The sequence below is a fragment of the Mytilus edulis genome, unplaced genomic scaffold (genome assembly GCF_963676685.1).
Source record: "Mytilus edulis unplaced genomic scaffold, xbMytEdul2.2 SCAFFOLD_346, whole genome shotgun sequence".
NCBI classification, from domain to species: Eukaryota; Metazoa; Mollusca; class Bivalvia; order Mytilida; family Mytilidae; genus Mytilus; species Mytilus edulis.
In genome coordinates, this window is record NW_027268174.1 from 16,617 (window position 1) to 43,390 (window position 26,774).

The window sequence follows — 26,774 nt, forward strand, 5'->3', positions numbered from 1 at the left end:
GGTGTCTTTGCCTTCTTTGGCTTGGCGGCTTTAGGTTTAACTACTTTCTTTGCTGGTTTCTTAGCTGGTTTAGCCACTTCCCCAATCTTAAAGCTTCCAGAAGCGCCGGTACCCTTCGACTGTTTCAAGCTATTGCTCTTCACTCCTGATTTCAGAGCTAACTTCAAGTGAGTGTTTACTGTTTTTGCATCGCTACCAACGCTGAAGTTTGCTAAGATATACTTAAGGATGGCTTGACGGCTGGAGCCTCCACGCTCTTTCAAAGCAGATATAGCCTTTCCGACCATCTCGCTGTATTTTGGATGAGTAGCTACTTTCTTTGGTTTAGCTGCAACTTTCTTCTTTGGTGACTTAGCTGGGGTCTTTACTACTGGTGCTGGTGCGTCTGACATTTTGCGGTTTTGGTTGTTGAACGATGTGTGCGAATGAACGACAGATTACAATGTTTACCAAACCTCACTGACATAGTGTAATTATCTATCTAACGCGGACCTCGACGAGAGCACCCTTAAACTTTCATGACAATCTAATTCAAACAGATCGACAAGAAAATCTGTGTGCTTGTTCGACAAGTTTTAATCATTTGTTTCAAATAAATTGTACGTTTTGATATATAAATCATACACGAAAATCTTCAGCAGGAATTTTTCTTTCAGAATATGTCATAAGAATTAAACAAAATACCACGAGTAAAGAAATATTTACGATTAATGTACAACTTGTCAATTTCTCTCGTGCGATTCTTCATCAGAAAACGTGTTGTATTATTTCACAAAAACTAGATTGTGCCGTAAAAATGATATACCTTTGTAGTAAAATCATTTCTTTATATGTTTTTGCTTTCAGATATACGTAGAAATAAAGAGACTTCCCAAAAATTTAGATTTTGCCTTCGATATGAAAGCACACAAAGATGGCAAACTTCGAAAGCGGGACTTCCTTGACCGAGATGAAAGACGTTTCAAATATTCGAATTTTTTACTGGAACTTTACAAGCTATAATTAGTATTTATTGTTTATTATTTGTTTTTGCTATAATGAATTTTTGCTAATCAGAATTCTTTCAGAAAAATAGTGAATCATATAAGCCCTGGTCAAAAAGAAAGAGGCGATTTCAAATGACGACAAAAGGCGGATACCATATTATCACAGACGACCTAATTTAAAAAAAAAAAATATATATGTAGCCACATGCATGTGGAAGGAGTGGAATTCTTAAGTGTATATAACTTGACTTGCATGTATTTCACGTAAAAATATTTCACCATGCAGATGGGTATTGAAAAATAAATAAATTTATGAATGATTTATTTTCTGTTTTCTTCATTCATTGATAGCTAGATATGTTGAATATTACATCCAAGTAAATTAGTAAAAAAAATCATAGAACAATTATGTTTGGTAGGAATGCAAAATTATAAGTAAAAAAATGTCTACAACACCCGGTATTCCCAGGCGGTCACCCATCCAAGTACTAACCGGGCTCGACGTTGCTTAACTTCGGTGATCGGACGAGAACCGGTGTTTTCAACGTGATATGGTCGTAGACACAGAAGTGTTAAAATTTTTGATATATAAGGTTAGGTAGTAGCATTTTTGAAAAGAAATTTATATAAAACAGATTTTTTCAGAAGCAAAACTTTACATTAATTGTTTGGTAGAAATGCAAAATTATAGGTACAAAAAATGTCTACAACACCCGGTATTCCCAGGCGGTCACCCATCCAAGTACTAACCGGGCTCGACGTTGCTTAACTTCGGTGATCGGACGAGAACCGGTGTTTTCAACGTGATATGGTCGTAGACACAGAAGTGTCAAAATGTTTGATATATAAAGTTAGGAAGTAGCAATTTTGAACAGATCTAGAATTTGTATAAAAAAAAATTTCAGGTTTAAGATAGAAGCAAAACTAAACACTTACTGCACGATCCAGAGAGTGGAAGATAGTAAAACTAGGCAAGTACACATGGACTTTATAGTAGAAAAAAATTGCAGAGAAGACAGAGAGATTTAGAATATGGGACAAGCTATATTTTATTTGTGACTAATACCATGCAACAATTTCAGACTCTTTTTGAAAAATTTTGGTAGCCCTTAAAAGGGCTGTTTAAGCTTTAAAAGCATCAGGATGCTTCCTTTATTTACTTCTTCTTTGGTGTCTTTGCCTTCTTTGGTTTAGCTGCAGCCTTTGTCTTCTTGGGAGATTTTGTGGCTTTCTTTGCAGATTTGGCAGCAGGTTTTGCAGCAGGTTTCTTTGCAGCTGGTTTCTTTGCTTTTGGTTTAGCTGCTTTCTTTTCACCTGCTGGTTTCTTTGCTGCAGGTTTCTTTGCGGCAGTCTTTTTGGTAGGTGTCTTTGCCTTCTTTGGCTTGGCGGCTTTAGGTTTAACTACTTTCTTTGCTGGTTTCTTAGCTGGTTTAGCCACTTCCCCAATCTTAAAGCTTCCAGAAGCGCCGGTACCCTTCGACTGTTTCAAGCTATTGCTCTTCACTCCTGATTTCAGAGCTAACTTCAAGTGAGTGTTTACTGTTTTTGCATCGCTACCAACGCTGAAGTTTGCTAAGATATACTTAAGGATGGCTTGACGGCTGGAGCCTCCACGCTCTTTCAAAGCAGATATAGCCTTTCCGACCATCTCGCTGTATTTTGGATGAGTAGCTACTTTCTTTGGTTTAGCTGCAACTTTCTTCTTTGGTGACTTAGCTGGGGTCTTTACTACTGGTGCTGGTGCGTCTGACATTTTGCGGTTTTGGTTGTTGAACGATGTGTGCGAATGAACGACAGATTACAATGTTTACCAAACCTCACTGACATAGTGTAATTATCTATCTAACGCGGACCTCGACGAGAGCACCCTTAAACTTTCATGACAATCTAATTCAAACAGATCGACAAGAAAATCTGTGTGCTTGTTCGACAAGTTTTAATCATTTGTTTCAAATAAATTGTACGTTTTGATATATAAATCATACACGAAAATCTTCAGCAGGAATTTTTCTTTCAGAATATGTCATAAGAATTAAACAAAATACCACGAGTAAAGAAATATTTACGATTAATGTACAACTTGTCAATTTCTCTCGTGCGATTCTTCATCAGAAAACGTGTTGTATTATTTCACAAAAACTAGATTGTGCCGTAAAAATGATATACCTTTGTAGTAAAATCATTTCTTTATATGTTTTTGCTTTCAGATATACGTAGAAATAAAGAGACTTCCCAAAAATTTAGATTTTGCCTTCGATATGAAAGCACACAAAGATGGCAAACTTCGAAAGCGGGACTTCCTTGACCGAGATGAAAGACGTTTCAAATATTCGAATTTTTTACTGGAACTTTACAAGCTATAATTAGTATTTATTGTTTATTATTTGTTTTTGCTATAATGAATTTTTGCTAATCAGAATTCTTTCAGAAAAATAGTGAATCATATAAGCCCTGGTCAAAAAGAAAGAGGCGATTTCAAATGACGACAAAAGGCGGATACCATATTATCACAGACGACCTAATTTAAAAAAAAAAAATATATATGTAGCCACATGCATGTGGAAGGAGTGGAATTCTTAAGTGTATATAACTTGACTTGCATGTATTTCACGTAAAAATATTTCACCATGCAGATGGGTATTGAAAAATAAATAAATTTATGAATGATTTATTTTCTGTTTTCTTCATTCATTGATAGCTAGATATGTTGAATATTACATCCAAGTAAATTAGTAAAAAAAATCATAGAACAATTATGTTTGGTAGGAATGCAAAATTATAAGTAAAAAAATGTCTACAACACCCGGTATTCCCAGGCGGTCACCCATCCAAGTACTAACCGGGCTCGACGTTGCTTAACTTCGGTGATCGGACGAGAACCGGTGTTTTCAACGTGATATGGTCGTAGACACAGAAGTGTTAAAATTTTTGATATATAAGGTTAGGTAGTAGCATTTTTGAAAAGAAATTTATATAAAACAGATTTTTTTCAGAAGCAAAACTTTACATTAATTGTTTGGTAGAAATGCAAAATTATAGGTACAAAAAATGTCTACAACACCCGGTATTCCCAGGCGGTCACCCATCCAAGTACTAACCGGGCTCGACGTTGCTTAACTTCGGTGATCGGACGAGAACCGGTGTTTTCAACGTGATATGGTCGTAGACACAGAAGTGTCAAAATGTTTGATATATAAAGTTAGGAAGTAGCAATTTTGAACAGATCTAGAATTTGTATAAAAAAAAATTTCAGGTTTAAGATAGAAGCAAAACTAAACACTTACTGCACGATCCAGAGAGTGGAAGATAGTAAAACTAGGCAAGTACACATGGACTTTATAGTAGAAAAAAATTGCAGAGAAGACAGAGAGATTTAGAATATGGGACAAGCTATATTTTATTTGTGACTAATACCATGCAACAATTTCAGACTCTTTTTGAAAAATTTTGGTAGCCCTTAAAAGGGCTGTTTAAGCTTTAAAAGCATCAGGATGCTTCCTTTATTTACTTCTTCTTTGGTGTCTTTGCCTTCTTTGGTTTAGCTGCAGCCTTTGTCTTCTTGGGAGATTTTGTGGCTTTCTTTGCAGATTTGGCAGCAGGTTTTGCAGCAGGTTTCTTTGCAGCTGGTTTCTTTGCTTTTGGTTTAGCTGCTTTCTTTTCACCTGCTGGTTTCTTTGCTGCAGGTTTCTTTGCGGCAGTCTTTTTGGTAGGTGTCTTTGCCTTCTTTGGCTTGGCGGCTTTAGGTTTAACTACTTTCTTTGCTGGTTTCTTAGCTGGTTTAGCCACTTCCCCAATCTTAAAGCTTCCAGAAGCGCCGGTACCCTTCGACTGTTTCAAGCTATTGCTCTTCACTCCTGATTTCAGAGCTAACTTCAAGTGAGTGTTTACTGTTTTTGCATCGCTACCAACGCTGAAGTTTGCTAAGATATACTTAAGGATGGCTTGACGGCTGGAGCCTCCACGCTCTTTCAAAGCAGATATAGCCTTTCCGACCATCTCGCTGTATTTTGGATGAGTAGCTACTTTCTTTGGTTTAGCTGCAACTTTCTTCTTTGGTGACTTAGCTGGGGTCTTTACTACTGGTGCTGGTGCGTCTGACATTTTGCGGTTTTGGTTGTTGAACGATGTGTGCGAATGAACGACAGATTACAATGTTTACCAAACCTCACTGACATAGTGTAATTATCTATCTAACGCGGACCTCGACGAGAGCACCCTTAAACTTTCATGACAATCTAATTCAAACAGATCGACAAGAAAATCTGTGTGCTTGTTCGACAAGTTTTAATCATTTGTTTCAAATAAATTGTACGACCACATGTTTGTAATCAAGACAATTATTGATAAATATTGTAATAACCCTGGTGGTAGACTATATGCCTGCTTTGTTGACTTCAAAAAGGCCTTTGATACTGTTATTCACACTGGAATCAAATTGAAACTACTAGATATTGGGGTGGGATCTTCTTTTTACAACATCATCAAAAGCATGTATGAAGTAAGTAAATCATGTGTAAAGGTAAATGAAAACTTAACAAATTCCTTTTCAACGCACCTGGGGGTGAAACAAGGAGACAATCTGAGTCCAAACCTCTTCAAGATCTTTATTAATAATTTGACAAACTATTTAAAACACTCTGAAGACCCAGTTTCAATAAATGATCAAGATTTACACTGCCTTATGTATGCTGACGATATTGTTTTATTGTCAACATCTCCGAATGGTTTGCAAAAAAAATTGGACATTTTGCAAAATTACTGCAATGATTGGTGCTTAAGTGTGAATACAAACAAAACAAAGGTTCTTATATTCAACAAGGCAGGTAGATTGATTAACAAATATGATTTTATGCTAAATGGTGTAAAACTAGAGTGTGTTAAAACATATAAATATTTGGGTATACATTTTTGTGCATCTGGCTCCTTTACAGTAGCCCAGGATGAATTGTATAAAAAGGCTCTAAAAGCCTATTTTAAGTTATCTAAAGATTTTTTATCCTTGCATCCTTCAGTCAAAACAAGCATGCATGTTTTTGATCATACCATCAAACCCATCTTGCTATACAGCTGTGAGATATGGGGTGCCTTTAATCCTATGTCGTCTAAATATAGAAATGGAATTTTTTCATTTGACCATATTTATTCTAAATTACCTGCTGAAAAACTTCATACTAAATTCTGTAAATTTATTCTTGGAGCTCCAAAAAAAAGCACCAATTTTGCAGTATTAACTGAGTTGGGAAGACTACCAATATATTTTAACATGATTAAAGCAATGACTAAATACTATTACAGATTAGAAAAGTCAGACACTAACTTTCCATTGTTATATAATGCATTTATAGAATCAAAGAAATTGTATGAGTCAAAGAAACCATCATGGTATATGTCATCTGAAAAACTTCTTTCACTGATTAATAATTATCAAATATCCTCAGACATGGCTAAACCAATTGACAACAGAAAACTAAGAATTGCCATGTTAAAAGATTGGGAAAAGAATCTCAAAACTCACTCAGAAGGAAAACTTTGCACATATGTTACGTTTAAAGCAAATTTTGGTTGTGAAAAATATCTTGATATTGTTAAAAAATTTGAAGATAGACGGAGTCTAACAAGATTTCGCATATCTGCTCACCATTTACTTATAGAGAGAGGTAGATATAGTAATACTCCCCGACACAATAGAGTATGTAAGAGATGTTGTAGTAATGAGGTCGAGGATGAAACACATTTTCTTTTTAACTGTGATAGTTTATCAGATCAAAGGAAAGACATGATAACAATGATAAATAATTGCTGCAAGAATTTTCAATATCTTGACCCTAAACAAAAACTGATATGGTTAATGAATAATGAAGATGAGAATTTATTATCAGAATTATGCATGTTCATTAAGAAATATGAAAAGTTTTAATGGGATTTATTTCCCTCTACTACTTGTAATTTGAACTTTATATTTTCTCCATAGTGAGTTCTAGAGCACCGTCCCTTGATGAATATTGTCCAGTAGCAATGTTAACCCTTGCTATTGTGCATTAGTCATAAGGAGAATCACTATTGGAGTAATCTCATGTATCTGTAGCTAGTTCTGAAGGATCCCCCCTTGATGACCTTTGCATTGTTGTGATGAAGTCCCTCACTACTGTGCACTGGTCATGAGGAGAACTACTGCAGATTGAGATACTATATTCCCGGTTCTATTTTTGCTATTTTTTAGTTTCCGTATTTTAAAATAAACTTAATATCATATCCTTTTAATATTAAATCGGCCTCATTGCACTCAATGTCTCTTACTATAATTATATCCTACATTACTCATATTATCAATTTATTATTTGTGTATTACTTATTGTGTATTTCACTAATGTTTATATAATCATTGTATTATGATGTTTTTGTATCTTGCCTGACAAGGGCCCATGATTGGAAAAATAAAATAATGTCTAATGTCTAATGTCTAATGTCTAATGTACGTTTTGATATATAAATCATACACGAAAATCTTCAGCAGGAATTTTTCTTTCAGAATATGTCATAAGAATTAAACAAAATACCACGAGTAAAGAAATATTTACGATTAATGTACAACTTGTCAATTTCTCTCGTGCGATTCTTCATCAGAAAACGTGTTGTATTATTTCACAAAAACTAGATTGTGCCGTAAAAATGATATACCTTTGTAGTAAAATCATTTCTTTATATGTTTTTGCTTTCAGATATACGTAGAAATAAAGAGACTTCCCAAAAATTTAGATTTTGCCTTCGATATGAAAGCACACAAAGATGGCAAACTTCGAAAGCGGGACTTCCTTGACCGAGATGAAAGACGTTTCAAATATTCGAATTTTTTACTGGAACTTTACAAGCTATAATTAGTATTTATTGTTTATTATTTGTTTTTGCTATAATGAATTTTTGCTAATCAGAATTCTTTCAGAAAAATAGTGAATCATATAAGCCCTGGTCAAAAAGAAAGAGGCGATTTCAAATGACGACAAAAGGCGGATACCATATTATCACAGACGACCTAATTTAAAAAAAAAAAATATATATGTAGCCACATGCATGTGGAAGGAGTGGAATTCTTAAGTGTATATAACTTGACTTGCATGTATTTCACGTAAAAATATTTCACCATGCAGATGGGTATTGAAAAATAAATAAATTTATGAATGATTTATTTTCTGTTTTCTTCATTCATTGATAGCTAGATATGTTGAATATTACATCCAAGTAAATTAGTAAAAAAAATCATAGAACAATTATGTTTGGTAGGAATGCAAAATTATAAGTAAAAAAATGTCTACAACACCCGGTATTCCCAGGCGGTCACCCATCCAAGTACTAACCGGGCTCGACGTTGCTTAACTTCGGTGATCGGACGAGAACCGGTGTTTTCAACGTGATATGGTCGTAGACACAGAAGTGTTAAAATTTTTGATATATAAGGTTAGGTAGTAGCATTTTTGAAAAGAAATTTATATAAAACAGATTTTTTCAGAAGCAAAACTTTACATTAATTGTTTGGTAGAAATGCAAAATTATAGGTACAAAAAATGTCTACAACACCCGGTATTCCCAGGCGGTCACCCATCCAAGTACTAACCGGGCTCGACGTTGCTTAACTTCGGTGATCGGACGAGAACCGGTGTTTTCAACGTGATATGGTCGTAGACACAGAAGTGTCAAAATGTTTGATATATAAAGTTAGGAAGTAGCAATTTTGAACAGATCTAGAATTTGTATAAAAAAAAATTTCAGGTTTAAGATAGAAGCAAAACTAAACACTTACTGCACGATCCAGAGAGTGGAAGATAGTAAAACTAGGCAAGTACACATGGACTTTATAGTAGAAAAAAATTGCAGAGAAGACAGAGAGATTTAGAATATGGGACAAGCTATATTTTATTTGTGACTAATACCATGCAACAATTTCAGACTCTTTTTGAAAAATTTTGGTAGCCCTTAAAAGGGCTGTTTAAGCTTTAAAAGCATCAGGATGCTTCCTTTATTTACTTCTTCTTTGGTGTCTTTGCCTTCTTTGGTTTAGCTGCAGCCTTTGTCTTCTTGGGAGATTTTGTGGCTTTCTTTGCAGATTTGGCAGCAGGTTTTGCAGCAGGTTTCTTTGCAGCTGGTTTCTTTGCTTTTGGTTTAGCTGCTTTCTTTTCACCTGCTGGTTTCTTTGCTGCAGGTTTCTTTGCGGCAGTCTTTTTGGTAGGTGTCTTTGCCTTCTTTGGCTTGGCGGCTTTAGGTTTAACTACTTTCTTTGCTGGTTTCTTAGCTGGTTTAGCCACTTCCCCAATCTTAAAGCTTCCAGAAGCGCCGGTACCCTTCGACTGTTTCAAGCTATTGCTCTTCACTCCTGATTTCAGAGCTAACTTCAAGTGAGTGTTTACTGTTTTTGCATCGCTACCAACGCTGAAGTTTGCTAAGATATACTTAAGGATGGCTTGACGGCTGGAGCCTCCACGCTCTTTCAAAGCAGATATAGCCTTTCCGACCATCTCGCTGTATTTTGGATGAGTAGCTACTTTCTTTGGTTTAGCTGCAACTTTCTTCTTTGGTGACTTAGCTGGGGTCTTTACTACTGGTGCTGGTGCGTCTGACATTTTGCGGTTTTGGTTGTTGAACGATGTGTGCGAATGAACGACAGATTACAATGTTTACCAAACCTCACTGACATAGTGTAATTATCTATCTAACGCGGACCTCGACGAGAGCACCCTTAAACTTTCATGACAATCTAATTCAAACAGATCGACAAGAAAATCTGTGTGCTTGTTCGACAAGTTTTAATCATTTGTTTCAAATAAATTGTACGTTTTGATATATAAATCATACACGAAAATCTTCAGCAGGAATTTTTCTTTCAGAATATGTCATAAGAATTAAACAAAATACCACGAGTAAAGAAATATTTACGATTAATGTACAACTTGTCAATTTCTCTCGTGCGATTCTTCATCAGAAAACGTGTTGTATTATTTCACAAAAACTAGATTGTGCCGTAAAAATGATATACCTTTGTAGTAAAATCATTTCTTTATATGTTTTTGCTTTCAGATATACGTAGAAATAAAGAGACTTCCCAAAAATTTAGATTTTGCCTTCGATATGAAAGCACACAAAGATGGCAAACTTCGAAAGCGGGACTTCCTTGACCGAGATGAAAGACGTTTCAAATATTCGAATTTTTTACTGGAACTTTACAAGCTATAATTAGTATTTATTGTTTATTATTTGTTTTTGCTATAATGAATTTTTGCTAATCAGAATTCTTTCAGAAAAATAGTGAATCATATAAGCCCTGGTCAAAAAGAAAGAGGCGATTTCAAATGACGACAAAAGGCGGATACCATATTATCACAGACGACCTAATTTAAAAAAAAAAAATATATATGTAGCCACATGCATGTGGAAGGAGTGGAATTCTTAAGTGTATATAACTTGACTTGCATGTATTTCACGTAAAAATATTTCACCATGCAGATGGGTATTGAAAAATAAATAAATTTATGAATGATTTATTTTCTGTTTTCTTCATTCATTGATAGCTAGATATGTTGAATATTACATCCAAGTAAATTAGTAAAAAAAATCATAGAACAATTATGTTTGGTAGGAATGCAAAATTATAAGTAAAACAATGTCTACAACACCCGGTATTCCCAGGCGGTCACCCATCCAAGTACTAACCGGGCTCGACGTTGCTTAACTTCGGTGATCGGACGAGAACCGGTGTTTTCAACGTGATATGGTCGTAGACACAGAAGTGTTAAAATTTTTGATATATAAGGTTAGGTAGTAGCATTTTTGAAAAGAAATTTATATAAAACAGATTTTTTCAGAAGCAAAACTTTACATTAATTGTTTGGTAGAAATGCAAAATTATAGGTACAAAAAATGTCTACAACACCCGGTATTCCCAGGCGGTCACCCATCCAAGTACTAACCGGGCTCGACGTTGCTTAACTTCGGTGATCGGACGAGAACCGGTGTTTTCAACGTGATATGGTCGTAGACACAGAAGTGTCAAAATGTTTGATATATAAAGTTAGGAAGTAGCAATTTTGAACAGATCTAGAATTTGTATAAAAAAAAATTTCAGGTTTAAGATAGAAGCAAAACTAAACACTTACTGCACGATCCAGAGAGTGGAAGATAGTAAAACTAGGCAAGTACACATGGACTTTATAGTAGAAAAAAATTGCAGAGAAGACAGAGAGATTTAGAATATGGGACAAGCTATATTTTATTTGTGACTAATACCATGCAACAATTTCAGACTCTTTTTGAAAAATTTTGGTAGCCCTTAAAAGGGCTGTTTAAGCTTTAAAAGCATCAGGATGCTTCCTTTATTTACTTCTTCTTTGGTGTCTTTGCCTTCTTTGGTTTAGCTGCAGCCTTTGTCTTCTTGGGAGATTTTGTGGCTTTCTTTGCAGATTTGGCAGCAGGTTTTGCAGCAGGTTTCTTTGCAGCTGGTTTCTTTGCTTTTGGTTTAGCTGCTTTCTTTTCACCTGCTGGTTTCTTTGCTGCAGGTTTCTTTGCGGCAGTCTTTTTGGTAGGTGTCTTTGCCTTCTTTGGCTTGGCGGCTTTAGGTTTAACTACTTTCTTTGCTGGTTTCTTAGCTGGTTTAGCCACTTCCCCAATCTTAAAGCTTCCAGAAGCGCCGGTACCCTTCGACTGTTTCAAGCTATTGCTCTTCACTCCTGATTTCAGAGCTAACTTCAAGTGAGTGTTTACTGTTTTTGCATCGCTACCAACGCTGAAGTTTGCTAAGATATACTTAAGGATGGCTTGACGGCTGGAGCCTCCACGCTCTTTCAAAGCAGATATAGCCTTTCCGACCATCTCGCTGTATTTTGGATGAGTAGCTACTTTCTTTGGTTTAGCTGCAACTTTCTTCTTTGGTGACTTAGCTGGGGTCTTTACTACTGGTGCTGGTGCGTCTGACATTTTGCGGTTTTGGTTGTTGAACGATGTGTGCGAATGAACGACAGATTACAATGTTTACCAAACCTCACTGACATAGTGTAATTATCTATCTAACGCGGACCTCGACGAGAGCACCCTTAAACTTTCATGACAATCTAATTCAAACAGATCGACAAGAAAATCTGTGTGCTTGTTCGACAAGTTTTAATCATTTGTTTCAAATAAATTGTACGTTTTGATATATAAATCATACACGAAAATCTTCAGCAGGAATTTTTCTTTCAGAATATGTCATAAGAATTAAACAAAATACCACGAGTAAAGAAATATTTACGATTAATGTACAACTTGTCAATTTCTCTCGTGCGATTCTTCATCAGAAAACGTGTTGTATTATTTCACAAAAACTAGATTGTGCCGTAAAAATGATATACCTTTGTAGTAAAATCATTTCTTTATATGTTTTTGCTTTCAGATATACGTAGAAATAAAGAGACTTCCCAAAAATTTAGATTTTGCCTTCGATATGAAAGCACACAAAGATGGCAAACTTCGAAAGCGGGACTTCCTTGACCGAGATGAAAGACGTTTCAAATATTCGAATTTTTTACTGGAACTTTACAAGCTATAATTAGTATTTATTGTTTATTATTTGTTTTTGCTATAATGAATTTTTGCTAATCAGAATTCTTTCAGAAAAATAGTGAATCATATAAGCCCTGGTCAAAAAGAAAGAGGCGATTTCAAATGACGACAAAAGGCGGATACCATATTATCACAGACGACCTAATTTAAAAAAAAAAAATATATATGTAGCCACATGCATGTGGAAGGAGTGGAATTCTTAAGTGTATATAACTTGACTTGCATGTATTTCACGTAAAAATATTTCACCATGCAGATGGGTATTGAAAAATAAATAAATTTATGAATGATTTATTTTCTGTTTTCTTCATTCATTGATAGCTAGATATGTTGAATATTACATCCAAGTAAATTAGTAAAAAAAATCATAGAACAATTATGTTTGGTAGGAATGCAAAATTATAAGTAAAAAAATGTCTACAACACCCGGTATTCCCAGGCGGTCACCCATCCAAGTACTAACCGGGCTCGACGTTGCTTAACTTCGGTGATCGGACGAGAACCGGTGTTTTCAACGTGATATGGTCGTAGACACAGAAGTGTTAAAATTTTTGATATATAAGGTTAGGTAGTAGCATTTTTGAAAAGAAATTTATATAAAACAGATTTTTTCAGAAGCAAAACTTTACATTAATTGTTTGGTAGAAATGCAAAATTATAGGTACAAAAAATGTCTACAACACCCGGTATTCCCAGGCGGTCACCCATCCAAGTACTAACCGGGCTCGACGTTGCTTAACTTCGGTGATCGGACGAGAACCGGTGTTTTCAACGTGATATGGTCGTAGACACAGAAGTGTCAAAATGTTTGATATATAAAGTTAGGAAGTAGCAATTTTGAACAGATCTAGAATTTGTATAAAAAAAAATTTCAGGTTTAAGATAGAAGCAAAACTAAACACTTACTGCACGATCCAGAGAGTGGAAGATAGTAAAACTAGGCAAGTACACATGGACTTTATAGTAGAAAAAAATTGCAGAGAAGACAGAGAGATTTAGAATATGGGACAAGCTATATTTTATTTGTGACTAATACCATGCAACAATTTCAGACTCTTTTTGAAAAATTTTGGTAGCCCTTAAAAGGGCTGTTTAAGCTTTAAAAGCATCAGGATGCTTCCTTTATTTACTTCTTCTTTGGTGTCTTTGCCTTCTTTGGTTTAGCTGCAGCCTTTGTCTTCTTGGGAGATTTTGTGGCTTTCTTTGCAGATTTGGCAGCAGGTTTTGCAGCAGGTTTCTTTGCAGCTGGTTTCTTTGCTTTTGGTTTAGCTGCTTTCTTTTCACCTGCTGGTTTCTTTGCTGCAGGTTTCTTTGCGGCAGTCTTTTTGGTAGGTGTCTTTGCCTTCTTTGGCTTGGCGGCTTTAGGTTTAACTACTTTCTTTGCTGGTTTCTTAGCTGGTTTAGCCACTTCCCCAATCTTAAAGCTTCCAGAAGCGCCGGTACCCTTCGACTGTTTCAAGCTATTGCTCTTCACTCCTGATTTCAGAGCTAACTTCAAGTGAGTGTTTACTGTTTTTGCATCGCTACCAACGCTGAAGTTTGCTAAGATATACTTAAGGATGGCTTGACGGCTGGAGCCTCCACGCTCTTTCAAAGCAGATATAGCCTTTCCGACCATCTCGCTGTATTTTGGATGAGTAGCTACTTTCTTTGGTTTAGCTGCAACTTTCTTCTTTGGTGACTTAGCTGGGGTCTTTACTACTGGTGCTGGTGCGTCTGACATTTTGCGGTTTTGGTTGTTGAACGATGTGTGCGAATGAACGACAGATTACAATGTTTACCAAACCTCACTGACATAGTGTAATTATCTATCTAACGCGGACCTCGACGAGAGCACCCTTAAACTTTCATGACAATCTAATTCAAACAGATCGACAAGAAAATCTGTGTGCTTGTTCGACAAGTTTTAATCATTTGTTTCAAATAAATTGTACGTTTTGATATATAAATCATACACGAAAATCTTCAGCAGGAATTTTTCTTTCAGAATATGTCATAAGAATTAAACAAAATACCACGAGTAAAGAAATATTTACGATTAATGTACAACTTGTCAATTTCTCTCGTGCGATTCTTCATCAGAAAACGTGTTGTATTATTTCACAAAAACTAGATTGTGCCGTAAAAATGATATACCTTTGTAGTAAAATCATTTCTTTATATGTTTTTGCTTTCAGATATACGTAGAAATAAAGAGACTTCCCAAAAATTTAGATTTTGCCTTCGATATGAAAGCACACAAAGATGGCAAACTTCGAAAGCGGGACTTCCTTGACCGAGATGAAAGACGTTTCAAATATTCGAATTTTTTACTGGAACTTTACAAGCTATAATTAGTATTTATTGTTTATTATTTGTTTTTGCTATAATGAATTTTTGCTAATCAGAATTCTTTCAGAAAAATAGTGAATCATATAAGCCCTGGTCAAAAAGAAAGAGGCGATTTCAAATGACGACAAAAGGCGGATACCATATTATCACAGACGACCTAATTTAAAAAAAAAAAATATATATGTAGCCACATGCATGTGGAAGGAGTGGAATTCTTAAGTGTATATAACTTGACTTGCATGTATTTCACGTAAAAATATTTCACCATGCAGATGGGTATTGAAAAATAAATAAATTTATGAATGATTTATTTTCTGTTTTCTTCATTCATTGATAGCTAGATATGTTGAATATTACATCCAAGTAAATTAGTAAAAAAAATCATAGAACAATTATGTTTGGTAGGAATGCAAAATTATAAGTAAAAAAATGTCTACAACACCCGGTATTCCCAGGCGGTCACCCATCCAAGTACTAACCGGGCTCGACGTTGCTTAACTTCGGTGATCGGACGAGAACCGGTGTTTTCAACGTGATATGGTCGTAGACACAGAAGTGTTAAAATTTTTGATATATAAGGTTAGGTAGTAGCATTTTTGAAAAGAAATTTATATAAAACAGATTTTTTCAGAAGCAAAACTTTACATTAATTGTTTGGTAGAAATGCAAAATTATAGGTACAAAAAATGTCTACAACACCCGGTATTCCCAGGCGGTCACCCATCCAAGTACTAACCGGGCTCGACGTTGCTTAACTTCGGTGATCGGACGAGAACCGGTGTTTTCAACGTGATATGGTCGTAGACACAGAAGTGTCAAAATGTTTGATATATAAAGTTAGGAAGTAGCAATTTTGAACAGATCTAGAATTTGTATAAAAAAAAATTTCAGGTTTAAGATAGAAGCAAAACTAAACACTTACTGCACGATCCAGAGAGTGGAAGATAGTAAAACTAGGCAAGTACACATGGACTTTATAGTAGAAAAAAATTGCAGAGAAGACAGAGAGATTTAGAATATGGGACAAGCTATATTTTATTTGTGACTAATACCATGCAACAATTTCAGACTCTTTTTGAAAAATTTTGGTAGCCCTTAAAAGGGCTGTTTAAGCTTTAAAAGCATCAGGATGCTTCCTTTATTTACTTCTTCTTTGGTGTCTTTGCCTTCTTTGGTTTAGCTGCAGCCTTTGTCTTCTTGGGAGATTTTGTGGCTTTCTTTGCAGATTTGGCAGCAGGTTTTGCAGCAGGTTTCTTTGCAGCTGGTTTCTTTGCTTTTGGTTTAGCTGCTTTCTTTTCACCTGCTGGTTTCTTTGCTGCAGGTTTCTTTGCGGCAGTCTTTTTGGTAGGTGTCTTTGCCTTCTTTGGCTTGGCGGCTTTAGGTTTAACTACTTTCTTTGCTGGTTTCTTAGCTGGTTTAGCCACTTCCCCAATCTTAAAGCTTCCAGAAGCGCCGGTACCCTTCGACTGTTTCAAGCTATTGCTCTTCACTCCTGATTTCAGAGCTAACTTCAAGTGAGTGTTTACTGTTTTTGCATCGCTACCAACGCTGAAGTTTGCTAAGATATACTTAAGGATGGCTTGACGGCTGGAGCCTCCACGCTCTTTCAAAGCAGATATAGCCTTTCCGACCATCTCGCTGTATTTTGGATGAGTAGCTACTTTCTTTGGTTTAGCTGCAACTTTCTTCTTTGGTGACTTAGCTGGGGTCTTTACTACTGGTGCTGGTGCGTCTGACATTTTGCGGTTTTGGTTGTTGAACGATGTGTGCGAATGAACGACAGATTACAATGTTTACCAAACCTCACTGACATAGTGTAATTATCTATCTAACGCGGACCTCGACGAGAGCACCCTTAAACTTTCATGACAATCTAATTCAAACAGATCGACAAGAAAATCTGTGTGCTTGTTCGACAAGTTTTAATCATTTGTTTCAAATAAATTGTACGTTTTGATATATAAATCATACACGAAAATCTTCAGCAGGAATTTTTCTTTCAGAATATGTCATAAGAATTAAACAAAATACCACGAGTAAAGAAATATTTACGATTAATGTACAACTTGTCAATTTCTCTCGTGCGATTCTTCATCAGAAAACGTGTTGTATTATTTCACAAAAACTAGATTGTGCCGTAAAAATGATATACCTTTGTAGTAAAATCATTTCTTTATATGTTTTTGCTTTCAGATATACGTAGAAATAAAGAGACTTCCCAAAAATTTAGATTTTGCCTTCGATATGAAAGCACACAAAGATGGCAAACTTCGAAAGCGGGACTTCCTTGACCGAGATGAAAGACGTTTCAAATATTCGAATTTTTTACTGGAACTTTACAAGCTATAATTAGTATTTATTGTTTATTATTTGTTTTTGCTATAATGAATTTTTGCTAATCAGAATTCTTTCAGAAAAATAGTGAATCATATAAGCCCTGGTCAAAAAGAAAGAGGCGATTTCAAATGACGACAAAAGGCGGATACCATATTATCACAGACGACCTAATTTAAAAAAAAAAATATATATGTAGCCACATGCATGTGGAAGGAGTGGAATTCTTAAGTGTATATAACTTGACTTGCATGTATTTCACGTAAAAATATTTCACCATGCAGATGGGTATTGAAAAATAAATAAATTTATGAATGATTTATTTTCTGTTTTCTTCATTCATTGATAGCTAGATATGTTGAATATTACATCCAAGTAAATTAGTAAAAAAAATCATAGAACAATTATGTTTGGTAGGAATGCAAAATTATAAGTAAAAAAATGTCTACAACACCCGGTATTCCCAGGCGGTCACCCATCCAAGTACTAACCGGGCTCGACGTTGCTTAACTTCGGTGATCGGACGAGAACCGGTGTTTTCAACGTGATATGGTCGTAGACACAGAAGTGTTAAAATTTTTGATATATAAGGTTAGGTAGTAGCATTTTTGAAAAGAAATTTATATAAAACAGATTTTTTCAGAAGCAAAACTTTACATTAATTGTTTGGTAGAAATGCAAAATTATAGGTACAAAAAATGTCTACAACACCCGGTATTCCCAGGCGGTCACCCATCCAAGTACTAACCGGGCTCGACGTTGCTTAACTTCGGTGATCGGACGAGAACCGGTGTTTTCAACGTGATATGGTCGTAGACACAGAAGTGTCAAAATGTTTGATATATAAAGTTAGGAAGTAGCAATTTTGAACAGATCTAGAATTTGTATAAAAAAAAATTTCAGGTTTAAGATAGAAGCAAAACTAAACACTTACTGCACGATCCAGAGAGTGGAAGATAGTAAAACTAGGCAAGTACACATGGACTTTATAGTAGAAAAAAATTGCAGAGAAGACAGAGAGATTTAGAATATGGGACAAGCTATATTTTATTTGTGACTAATACCATGCAACAATTTCAGACTCTTTTTGAAAAATTTTGGTAGCCCTTAAAAGGGCTGTTTAAGCTTTAAAAGCATCAGGATGCTTCCTTTATTTACTTCTTCTTTGGTGTCTTTGCCTTCTTTGGTTTAGCTGCAGCCTTTGTCTTCTTGGGAGATTTTGTGGCTTTCTTTGCAGATTTGGCAGCAGGTTTTGCAGCAGGTTTCTTTGCAGCTGGTTTCTTTGCTTTTGGTTTAGCTGCTTTCTTTTCACCTGCTGGTTTCTTTGCTGCAGGTTTCTTTGCGGCAGTCTTTTTGGTAGGTGTCTTTGCCTTCTTTGGCTTGGCGGCTTTAGGTTTAACTACTTTCTTTGCTGGTTTCTTAGCTGGTTTAGCCACTTCCCCAATCTTAAAGCTTCCAGAAGCGCCGGTACCCTTCGACTGTTTCAAGCTATTGCTCTTCACTCCTGATTTCAGAGCTAACTTCAAGTGAGTGTTTACTGTTTTTGCATCGCTACCAACGCTGAAGTTTGCTAAGATATACTTAAGGATGGCTTGACGGCTGGAGCCTCCACGCTCTTTCAAAGCAGATATAGCCTTTCCGACCATCTCGCTGTATTTTGGATGAGTAGCTACTTTCTTTGGTTTAGCTGCAACTTTCTTCTTTGGTGACTTAGCTGGGGTCTTTACTACTGGTGCTGGTGCGTCTGACATTTTGCGGTTTTGGTTGTTGAACGATGTGTGCGAATGAACGACAGATTACAATGTTTACCAAACCTCACTGACATAGTGTAATTATCTATCTAACGCGGACCTCGACGAGAGCACCCTTAAACTTTCATGACAATCTAATTCAAACAGATCGACAAGAAAATCTGTGTGCTTGTTCGACAAGTTTTAATCATTTGTTTCAAATAAATTGTACGTTTTGATATATAAATCATACACGAAAATCTTCAGCAGGAATTTTTCTTTCAGAATATGTCATAAGAATTAAACAAAATACCACGAGTAAAGAAATATTTACGATTAATGTACAACTTGTCAATTTCTCTCGTGCGATTCTTCATCAGAAAACGTGTTGTATTATTTCACAAAAACTAGATTGTGCCGTAAAAATGATATACCTTTGTAGTAAAATCATTTCTTTATATGTTTTTGCTTTCAGATATACGTAGAAATAAAGAGACTTCCCAAAAATTTAGATTTTGCCTTCGATATGAAAGCACACAAAGATGGCAAACTTCGAAAGCGGGACTTCCTTGACCGAGATGAAAGACGTTTCAAATATTCGAATTTTTTACTGGAACTTTACAAGCTATAATTAGTATTTATTGTTTATTATTTGTTTTTGCTATAATGAATTTTTGCTAATCAGAATTCTTTCAGAAAAATAGTGAATCATATAAGCCCTGGTCAAAAAGAAAGAGGCGATTTCAAATGACGACAAAAGGCGGATACCATATTATCACAGACGACCTAATTTAAAAAAAAAAAATATATATGTAGCCACATGCATGTGGAAGGAGTGGAATTCTTAAGTGTATATAACTTGACTTGCATGTATTTCACGTAAAAATATTTCACCATGCAGATGGGTATTGAAAAATAAATAAATTTATGAATGATTTATTTTCTGTTTTCTTCATTCATTGATAGCTAGATATGTTGAATATTACATCCAAGTAAATTAGTAAAAAAAATCATAGAACAATTATGTTTGGTAGGAATGCAAAATTATAAGTAAAAAAATGTCTACAACACCCGGTATTCCCAGGCGGTCACCCATCCAAGTACTAACCGGGCTCGACGTTGCTTAACTTCGGTGATCGGACGAGAACCGGTGTTTTCAACGTGATATGGTCGTAGACACAGAAGTGTTAAAATTTTTGATATATAAGGTTAGGTAGTAGCATTTTTGAAAAGAAATTTATATAAAACAGATTTTTTCAGAAGCAAAACTTTACATTAATTGTTTGGTAGAAATGCAAAATTATAGGTACAAAAAATGTCTACAACACCCGGTATTCCCAGGCGGTCACCCATCCAAGTACTAACCGGGCTCGACGTTGCTTAACTTCGGTGATCGGACGAGAACCGGTGTTTTCAACGTGATATGGTCGTAGACACAGAAGTGTCAAAATGTTTGATATATAAAGTTAGGAAGTAGCAATTTTGAACAGATCTAGAATTTGTATAAAAAAAAATTTCAGGTTTAAGATAGAAGCAAAACTAAACACTTACTGCACGATCCAGAGAGTGGAAGATAGTAAAACTAGGCAAGTACACATGGACTTTATAGTAGAAAAAAATTGCAGAGAAGACAGAGAGATTTAGAATATGGGACAAGCTATATTTTATTTGTGACTAATACCATGCAACAATTTCAGACTCTTTTTGAAAAATTTTGGTAGCCCTTAAAAGGGCTGTTTAAGCTTTAAAAGCATCAGGATGCTTCCTTTATTTACTTCTTCTTTGGTGTCTTTGCCTTCTTTGGTTTAGCTGCAGCCTTTGTCTTCTTGGGAGATTTTGTGGCTTTCTTTGCAGATTTGGCAGCAGGTTTTGCAGCAGGTTTCTTTGCAGCTGGTTTCTTTGCTTTTGGTTTAGCTGCTTTCTTTTCACCTGCTGGTTTCTTTGCTGCAGGTTTCTTTGCGGCAGTCTTTTTGGTAGGTGTCTTTGCCTTCTTTGGCTTGGCGGCTTTAGGTTTAACTACTTTCTTTGCTGGTTTCTTAGCTGGTTTAGCCACTTCCCCAATCTTAAAGCTTCCAGAAGCGCCGGTACCCTTCGACTGTTTCAAGCTATTGCTCTTCACTCCTGATTTCAGAGCTAACTTCAAGTGAGTGTTTACTGTTTTTGCATCGCTACCAACGCTGAAGTTTGCTAAGATATACTTAAGGATGGCTTGACGGCTGGAGCCTCCACGCTCTTTCAAAGCAGATATAGCCTTTCCGACCATCTCGCTGTATTTTGGATGAGTAGCTACTTTCTTTGGTTTAGCTGCAACTTTCTTCTTTGGTGACTTAGCTGGGGTCTTTACTACTGGTGCTGGTGCGTCTGACATTTTGCGGTTTTGGTTGTTGAACGATGTGTGCGAATGAACGACAGATTACAATGTTTACCAAACCTCACTGACATAGTGTAATTATCTATCTAACGCGGACCTCGACGAGAGCACCCTTAAACTTTCATGACAATCTAATTCAAACAGATCGACAAGAAAATCTGTGTGCTTGTTCGACAAGTTTTAATCATTTGTTTCAAATAAATTGTACGTTTTGATATATAAATCATACACGAAAATCTTCAGCAGGAATTTTTCTTTCAGAATATGTCATAAGAATTAAACAAAATACCACGAGTAAAGAAATATTTACGATTAATGTACAACTTGTCAATTTCTCTCGTGCGATTCTTCATCAGAAAACGTGTTGTATTATTTCACAAAACTAGATTGTGCCGTAAAAATGATATACCTTTGTAGTAAAATCATTTCTTTATATGTTTTTGCTTTCAGATATACGTAGAAATAAAGAGACTTCCCAAAAATTTAGATTTTGCCTTCGATATGAAAGCACACAAAGATGGCAACTTCGAAAGCGGGACTTCCTTGACCGAGATGAAAGACGTTTCAAATATTCGAATTTTTTACTGGAACTTTACAAGCTATAATTAGTATTTATTGTTTATTATTTGTTTTTGCTATAATGAATTTTTGCTAATCAGAATTCTTTCAGAAAAATAGTGAATCATATAAGCCCTGGTCAAAAAGAAAGAGGCGATTTCAAATGACGACAAAAGGCGGATACCATATTATCACAGACGACCTAATTTAAAAAAAAAAAATATATATGTAGCCACATGCATGTGGAAGGAGTGGAATTCTTAAGTGTATATAACTTGACTTGCATGTATTTCACGTAAAAATATTTCACCATGCAGATGGGTATTGAAAAATAAATAAATTTATGAATGATTTATTTTCTGTTTTCTTCATTCATTGATAGCTAGATATGTTGAATATTACATCCAAGTAAATTAGTAAAAAAAATCATAGAACAATTATGTTTGGTAGGAATGCAAAATTATAAGTAAAAAAATGTCTACAACACCCGGTATTCCCAGGCGGTCACCCATCCAAGTACTAACCGGGCTCGACGTTGCTTAACTTCGGTGATCGGACGAGAACCGGTGTTTTCAACGTGATATGGTCGTAGACACAGAAGTGTTAAAATTTTTGATATATAAGGTTAGGTAGTAGCATTTTTGAAAAGAAATTTATATAAAACAGATTTTTTCAGAAGCAAAACTTTACATTAATTGTTTGGTAGAAATGCAAAATTATAGGTACAAAAAATGTCTACAACACCCGGTATTCCCAGGCGGTCACCCATCCAAGTACTAACCGGGCTCGACGTTGCTTAACTTCGGTGATCGGACGAGAACCGGTGTTTTCAACGTGATATGGTCGTAGACACAGAAGTGTCAAAATGTTTGATATATAAAGTTAGGAAGTAGCAATTTTGAACAGATCTAGAATTTGTATAAAAAAAAATTTCAGGTTTAAGATAGAAGCAAAACTAAACACTTACTGCACGATCCAGAGAGTGGAAGATAGTAAAACTAGGCAAGTACACATGGACTTTATAGTAGAAAAAAATTGCAGAGAAGACAGAGAGATTTAGAATATGGGACAAGCTATATTTTATTTGTGACTAATACCATGCAACAATTTCAGACTCTTTTTGAAAAATTTTGGTAGCCCTTAAAAGGGCTGTTTAAGCTTTAAAAGCATCAGGATGCTTCCTTTATTACTTCTTCTTTGGTGTCTTTGCCTTCTTTGGTTTAGCTGCAGCCTTTGTCTTCTTGGGAGATTTTGTGGCTTTCTTTGCAGATTTGGCAGCAGGTTTTGCAGCAGGTTTCTTTGCAGCTGGTTTCTTTGCTTTTGGTTTAGCTGCTTTCTTTTCACCTGCTGGTTTCTTTGCTGCAGGTTTCTTTGCGGCAGTCTTTTTGGTAGGTGTCTTTGCCTTCTTTGGCTTGGCGGCTTTAGGTTTAACTACTTTCTTTGCTGGTTTCTTAGCTGGTTTAGCCACTTCCCCAATCTTAAAGCTTCCAGAAGCGCCGGTACCCTTCGACTGTTTCAAGCTATTGCTCTTCACTCTGATTTCAGAGCTAACTTCAAGTGAGTGTTTACTGTTTTTGCATCGCTACAACGCTGAAGTTTGCTAAGATATACTTAAGGATGGCTTGACGGCTGGAGCCTCCACGCTCTTTCAAAGCAGATATAGCCTTTCCGACCATCTCGCTGTATTTTGGATGAGTAGCTACTTTCTTTGGTTTAGCTGCAACTTTCTTCTTTGGTGACTTAGCTGGGGTCTTTACTACTGGTGCTGGTGCGTCTGACATTTTGCGGTTTTGGTTGTTGAACGATGTGTGCGAATGAACGACAGATTACAATGTTTACCAAACCTCACTGACATAGTGTAATTATCTATCTAACGCGGACCTCGACGAGAGCACCCTTAAACTTTCATGACAATCTAATTCAAACAGATCGACAAGAAAATCTGTGTGCTTGTTCGACAAGTTTTAATCATTTGTTTCAAATAAATTGTACGTTTTGATATATAAATCATACACGAAAATCTTCAGCAGGAATTTTTCTTTCAGAATATGTCATAAGAATTAAACAAAATACCACGAGTAAAGAAATATTTACGATTAATGTACAACTTGTCAATTTCTCTCGTGCGATTCTTCATCAGAAAACGTGTTGTATTATTTCACAAAAACTAGATTGTGCCGTAAAAATGATATACCTTTGTAGTAAAATCATTTCTTTATATGTTTTTGCTTTCAGATATACGTAGAAATAAAGAGACTTCCCAAAAATTTAGATTTTGCCTTCGATATGAAAGCACACAAAGATGGCAAACTTCGAAAGCGGGACTTCCTTGACCGAGATGAAAGACGTTTCAAATATTCGAATTTTTTACTGGAACTTTACAAGCTATAATTAGTATTTATTGTTTATTATTTGTTTTTGCTATAATGAATTTTTGCTAATCAGAATTCTTTCAGAAAAATAGTGAATCATATAAGCCCTGGTCAAAAAGAAAGAGGCGATTTCAAATGACGACAAAAGGCGGATACCATATTATCACAGACGACCTAATTTAAAAAAAAAAAATATATATGTAGCCACATGCATGTGGAAGGAGTGGAATTCTTAAGTGTATATAACTTGACTTGCATGTATTTCACGTAAAAATATTTCACCATGCAGATGGGTATTGAAAAATAAATAAATTTATGAATGATTTATTTTCTGTTTTCTTCATTCATTGATAGCTAGATATGTTGAATATTACATCCAAGTAAATTAGTAAAAAAAATCATAGAACAATTATGTTTGGTAGGAATGCAAAATTATAAGTAAAAAAATGTCTACAACACCCGGTATTCCCAGGCGGTCACCCATCCAAGTACTAACCGGGCTCGACGTTGCTTAACTTCGGTGATCGGACGAGAACCGGTGTTTTCAACGTGATATGGTCGTAGACACAGAAGTGTTAAAATTTTTGATATATAAGGTTAGGTAGTAGCATTTTTGAAAAGAAATTTATATAAAACAGATTTTTTCAGAAGCAAAACTTTACATTAATTGTTTGGTAGAAATGCAAAATTATAGGTACAAAAAATGTCTACAACACCCGGTATTCCCAGGCGGTCACCCATCCAAGTACTAACCGGGCTCGACGTTGCTTAACTTCGGTGATCGGACGAGAACCGGTGTTTTCAACGTGATATGGTCGTAGACACAGAAGTGTCAAAATGTTTGATATATAAAGTTAGGAAGTAGCAATTTTGAACAGATCTAGAATTTGTATAAAAAAAAATTTCAGGTTTAAGATAGAAGCAAAACTAAACACTTACTGCACGATCCAGAGAGTGGAAGATAGTAAAACTAGGCAAGTACACATGGACTTTATAGTAGAAAAAAATTGCAGAGAAGACAGAGAGATTTAGAATATGGGACAAGCTATATTTTATTTGTGACTAATACCATGCAACAATTTCAGACTCTTTTTGAAAAATTTTGGTAGCCCTTAAAAGGGCTGTTTAAGCTTTAAAAGCATCAGGATGCTTCCTTTATTTACTTCTTCTTTGGTGTCTTTGCCTTCTTTGGTTTAGCTGCAGCCTTTGTCTTCTTGGGAGATTTTGTGGCTTTCTTTGCAGATTTGGCAGCAGGTTTTGCAGCAGGTTTCTTTGCAGCTGGTTTCTTTGCTTTTGGTTTAGCTGCTTTCTTTTCACCTGCTGGTTTCTTTGCTGCAGGTTTCTTTGCGGCAGTCTTTTTGGTAGGTGTCTTTGCCTTCTTTGGCTTGGCGGCTTTAGGTTTAACTACTTTCTTTGCTGGTTTCTTAGCTGGTTTAGCCACTTCCCCAATCTTAAAGCTTCCAGAAGCGCCGGTACCCTTCGACTGTTTCAAGCTATTGCTCTTCACTCCTGATTTCAGAGCTAACTTCAAGTGAGTGTTTACTGTTTTTGCATCGCTACCAACGCTGAAGTTTGCTAAGATATACTTAAGGATGGCTTGACGGCTGGAGCCTCCACGCTCTTTCAAAGCAGATATAGCCTTTCCGACCATCTCGCTGTATTTTGGATGAGTAGCTACTTTCTTTGGTTTAGCTGCAACTTTCTTCTTTGGTGACTTAGCTGGGGTCTTTACTACTGGTGCTGGTGCGTCTGACATTTTGCGGTTTTGGTTGTTGAACGATGTGTGCGAATGAACGACAGATTACAATGTTTACCAAACCTCACTGACATAGTGTAATTATCTATCTAACGCGGACCTCGACGAGAGCACCCTTAAACTTTCATGACAATCTAATTCAAACAGATCGACAAGAAAATCTGTGTGCTTGTTCGACAAGTTTTAATCATTTGTTTCAAATAAATTGTACGTTTTGATATATAAATCATACACGAAAATCTTCAGCAGGAATTTTTCTTTCAGAATATGTCATAAGAATTAAACAAAATACCACGAGTAAAGAAATATTTACGATTAATGTACAACTTGTCAATTTCTCTCGTGCGATTCTTCATCAGAAAACGTGTTGTATTATTTCACAAAAACTAGATTGTGCCGTAAAAATGATATACCTTTGTAGTAAAATCATTTCTTTATATGTTTTTGCTTTCAGATATACGTAGAAATAAAGAGACTTCCCAAAAATTTAGATTTTGCCTTCGATATGAAAGCACACAAAGATGGCAAACTTCGAAAGCGGGACTTCCTTGACCGAGATGAAAGACGTTTCAAATATTCGAATTTTTTACTGGAACTTTACAAGCTATAATTAGTATTTATTGTTTATTATTTGTTTTTGCTATAATGAATTTTTGCTAATCAGAATTCTTTCAGAAAAATAGTGAATCATATAAGCCCTGGTCAAAAAGAAAGAGGCGATTTCAAATGACGACAAAAGGCGGATACCATATT

General features: G+C 35.6%; 20 non-coding genes across 20 annotated transcripts; all 20 read right to left on the reverse strand.

Moving 5' to 3' along the window:
* Positions 1-1,430: 1,430 nt before the first annotated feature.
* On the reverse strand, positions 1,431-1,549 carry LOC139506930 (5S ribosomal RNA). Its single transcript, XR_011660465.1, has one exon. It is a non-coding gene; the product is annotated as a 5S ribosomal RNA (ribosomal RNA).
* A 138-nt stretch (positions 1,550-1,687) lies between these two features.
* LOC139506931 (5S ribosomal RNA) lies at positions 1,688-1,806 on the reverse strand. The gene has a single exon (XR_011660466.1). It is a non-coding gene; the product is annotated as a 5S ribosomal RNA (ribosomal RNA).
* Positions 1,807-3,777: 1,971 nt separating this feature from the next.
* Positions 3,778-3,896, reverse strand: LOC139506933 (5S ribosomal RNA). Its single transcript, XR_011660468.1, has one exon. It is a non-coding gene; the product is annotated as a 5S ribosomal RNA (ribosomal RNA).
* A 139-nt stretch (positions 3,897-4,035) lies between these two features.
* On the reverse strand, positions 4,036-4,154 carry LOC139506934 (5S ribosomal RNA). Its single transcript, XR_011660469.1, has one exon. It is a non-coding gene; the product is annotated as a 5S ribosomal RNA (ribosomal RNA).
* Positions 4,155-8,289: 4,135 nt separating this feature from the next.
* LOC139506935 (5S ribosomal RNA) lies at positions 8,290-8,408 on the reverse strand. Its single transcript, XR_011660470.1, has one exon. It is a non-coding gene; the product is annotated as a 5S ribosomal RNA (ribosomal RNA).
* A 138-nt stretch (positions 8,409-8,546) lies between these two features.
* Positions 8,547-8,665, reverse strand: LOC139506936 (5S ribosomal RNA). The gene has a single exon (XR_011660471.1). It is a non-coding gene; the product is annotated as a 5S ribosomal RNA (ribosomal RNA).
* Positions 8,666-10,636: 1,971 nt separating this feature from the next.
* LOC139506937 (5S ribosomal RNA) lies at positions 10,637-10,755 on the reverse strand. The gene has a single exon (XR_011660472.1). It is a non-coding gene; the product is annotated as a 5S ribosomal RNA (ribosomal RNA).
* A 138-nt stretch (positions 10,756-10,893) lies between these two features.
* Positions 10,894-11,012, reverse strand: LOC139506938 (5S ribosomal RNA). The gene has a single exon (XR_011660473.1). It is a non-coding gene; the product is annotated as a 5S ribosomal RNA (ribosomal RNA).
* Positions 11,013-12,983: 1,971 nt separating this feature from the next.
* LOC139506939 (5S ribosomal RNA) lies at positions 12,984-13,102 on the reverse strand. The gene has a single exon (XR_011660474.1). It is a non-coding gene; the product is annotated as a 5S ribosomal RNA (ribosomal RNA).
* A 138-nt stretch (positions 13,103-13,240) lies between these two features.
* On the reverse strand, positions 13,241-13,359 carry LOC139506940 (5S ribosomal RNA). Its single transcript, XR_011660475.1, has one exon. It is a non-coding gene; the product is annotated as a 5S ribosomal RNA (ribosomal RNA).
* A 1,971-nt stretch (positions 13,360-15,330) lies between these two features.
* Positions 15,331-15,449, reverse strand: LOC139506943 (5S ribosomal RNA). Its single transcript, XR_011660476.1, has one exon. It is a non-coding gene; the product is annotated as a 5S ribosomal RNA (ribosomal RNA).
* A 138-nt stretch (positions 15,450-15,587) lies between these two features.
* LOC139506944 (5S ribosomal RNA) lies at positions 15,588-15,706 on the reverse strand. The gene has a single exon (XR_011660477.1). It is a non-coding gene; the product is annotated as a 5S ribosomal RNA (ribosomal RNA).
* Positions 15,707-17,676: 1,970 nt separating this feature from the next.
* LOC139506946 (5S ribosomal RNA) lies at positions 17,677-17,795 on the reverse strand. The gene has a single exon (XR_011660479.1). It is a non-coding gene; the product is annotated as a 5S ribosomal RNA (ribosomal RNA).
* Positions 17,796-17,933: 138 nt separating this feature from the next.
* On the reverse strand, positions 17,934-18,052 carry LOC139506947 (5S ribosomal RNA). Its single transcript, XR_011660480.1, has one exon. It is a non-coding gene; the product is annotated as a 5S ribosomal RNA (ribosomal RNA).
* Positions 18,053-20,023: 1,971 nt separating this feature from the next.
* On the reverse strand, positions 20,024-20,142 carry LOC139506948 (5S ribosomal RNA). Its single transcript, XR_011660481.1, has one exon. It is a non-coding gene; the product is annotated as a 5S ribosomal RNA (ribosomal RNA).
* A 138-nt stretch (positions 20,143-20,280) lies between these two features.
* LOC139506949 (5S ribosomal RNA) lies at positions 20,281-20,399 on the reverse strand. The gene has a single exon (XR_011660482.1). It is a non-coding gene; the product is annotated as a 5S ribosomal RNA (ribosomal RNA).
* A 1,969-nt stretch (positions 20,400-22,368) lies between these two features.
* On the reverse strand, positions 22,369-22,487 carry LOC139506950 (5S ribosomal RNA). The gene has a single exon (XR_011660483.1). It is a non-coding gene; the product is annotated as a 5S ribosomal RNA (ribosomal RNA).
* A 138-nt stretch (positions 22,488-22,625) lies between these two features.
* LOC139506951 (5S ribosomal RNA) lies at positions 22,626-22,744 on the reverse strand. Its single transcript, XR_011660484.1, has one exon. It is a non-coding gene; the product is annotated as a 5S ribosomal RNA (ribosomal RNA).
* Positions 22,745-24,712: 1,968 nt separating this feature from the next.
* Positions 24,713-24,831, reverse strand: LOC139506952 (5S ribosomal RNA). The gene has a single exon (XR_011660485.1). It is a non-coding gene; the product is annotated as a 5S ribosomal RNA (ribosomal RNA).
* Positions 24,832-24,969: 138 nt separating this feature from the next.
* Positions 24,970-25,088, reverse strand: LOC139506953 (5S ribosomal RNA). Its single transcript, XR_011660486.1, has one exon. It is a non-coding gene; the product is annotated as a 5S ribosomal RNA (ribosomal RNA).
* Between the last annotated feature and the right edge of the window lie 1,686 nt (positions 25,089-26,774).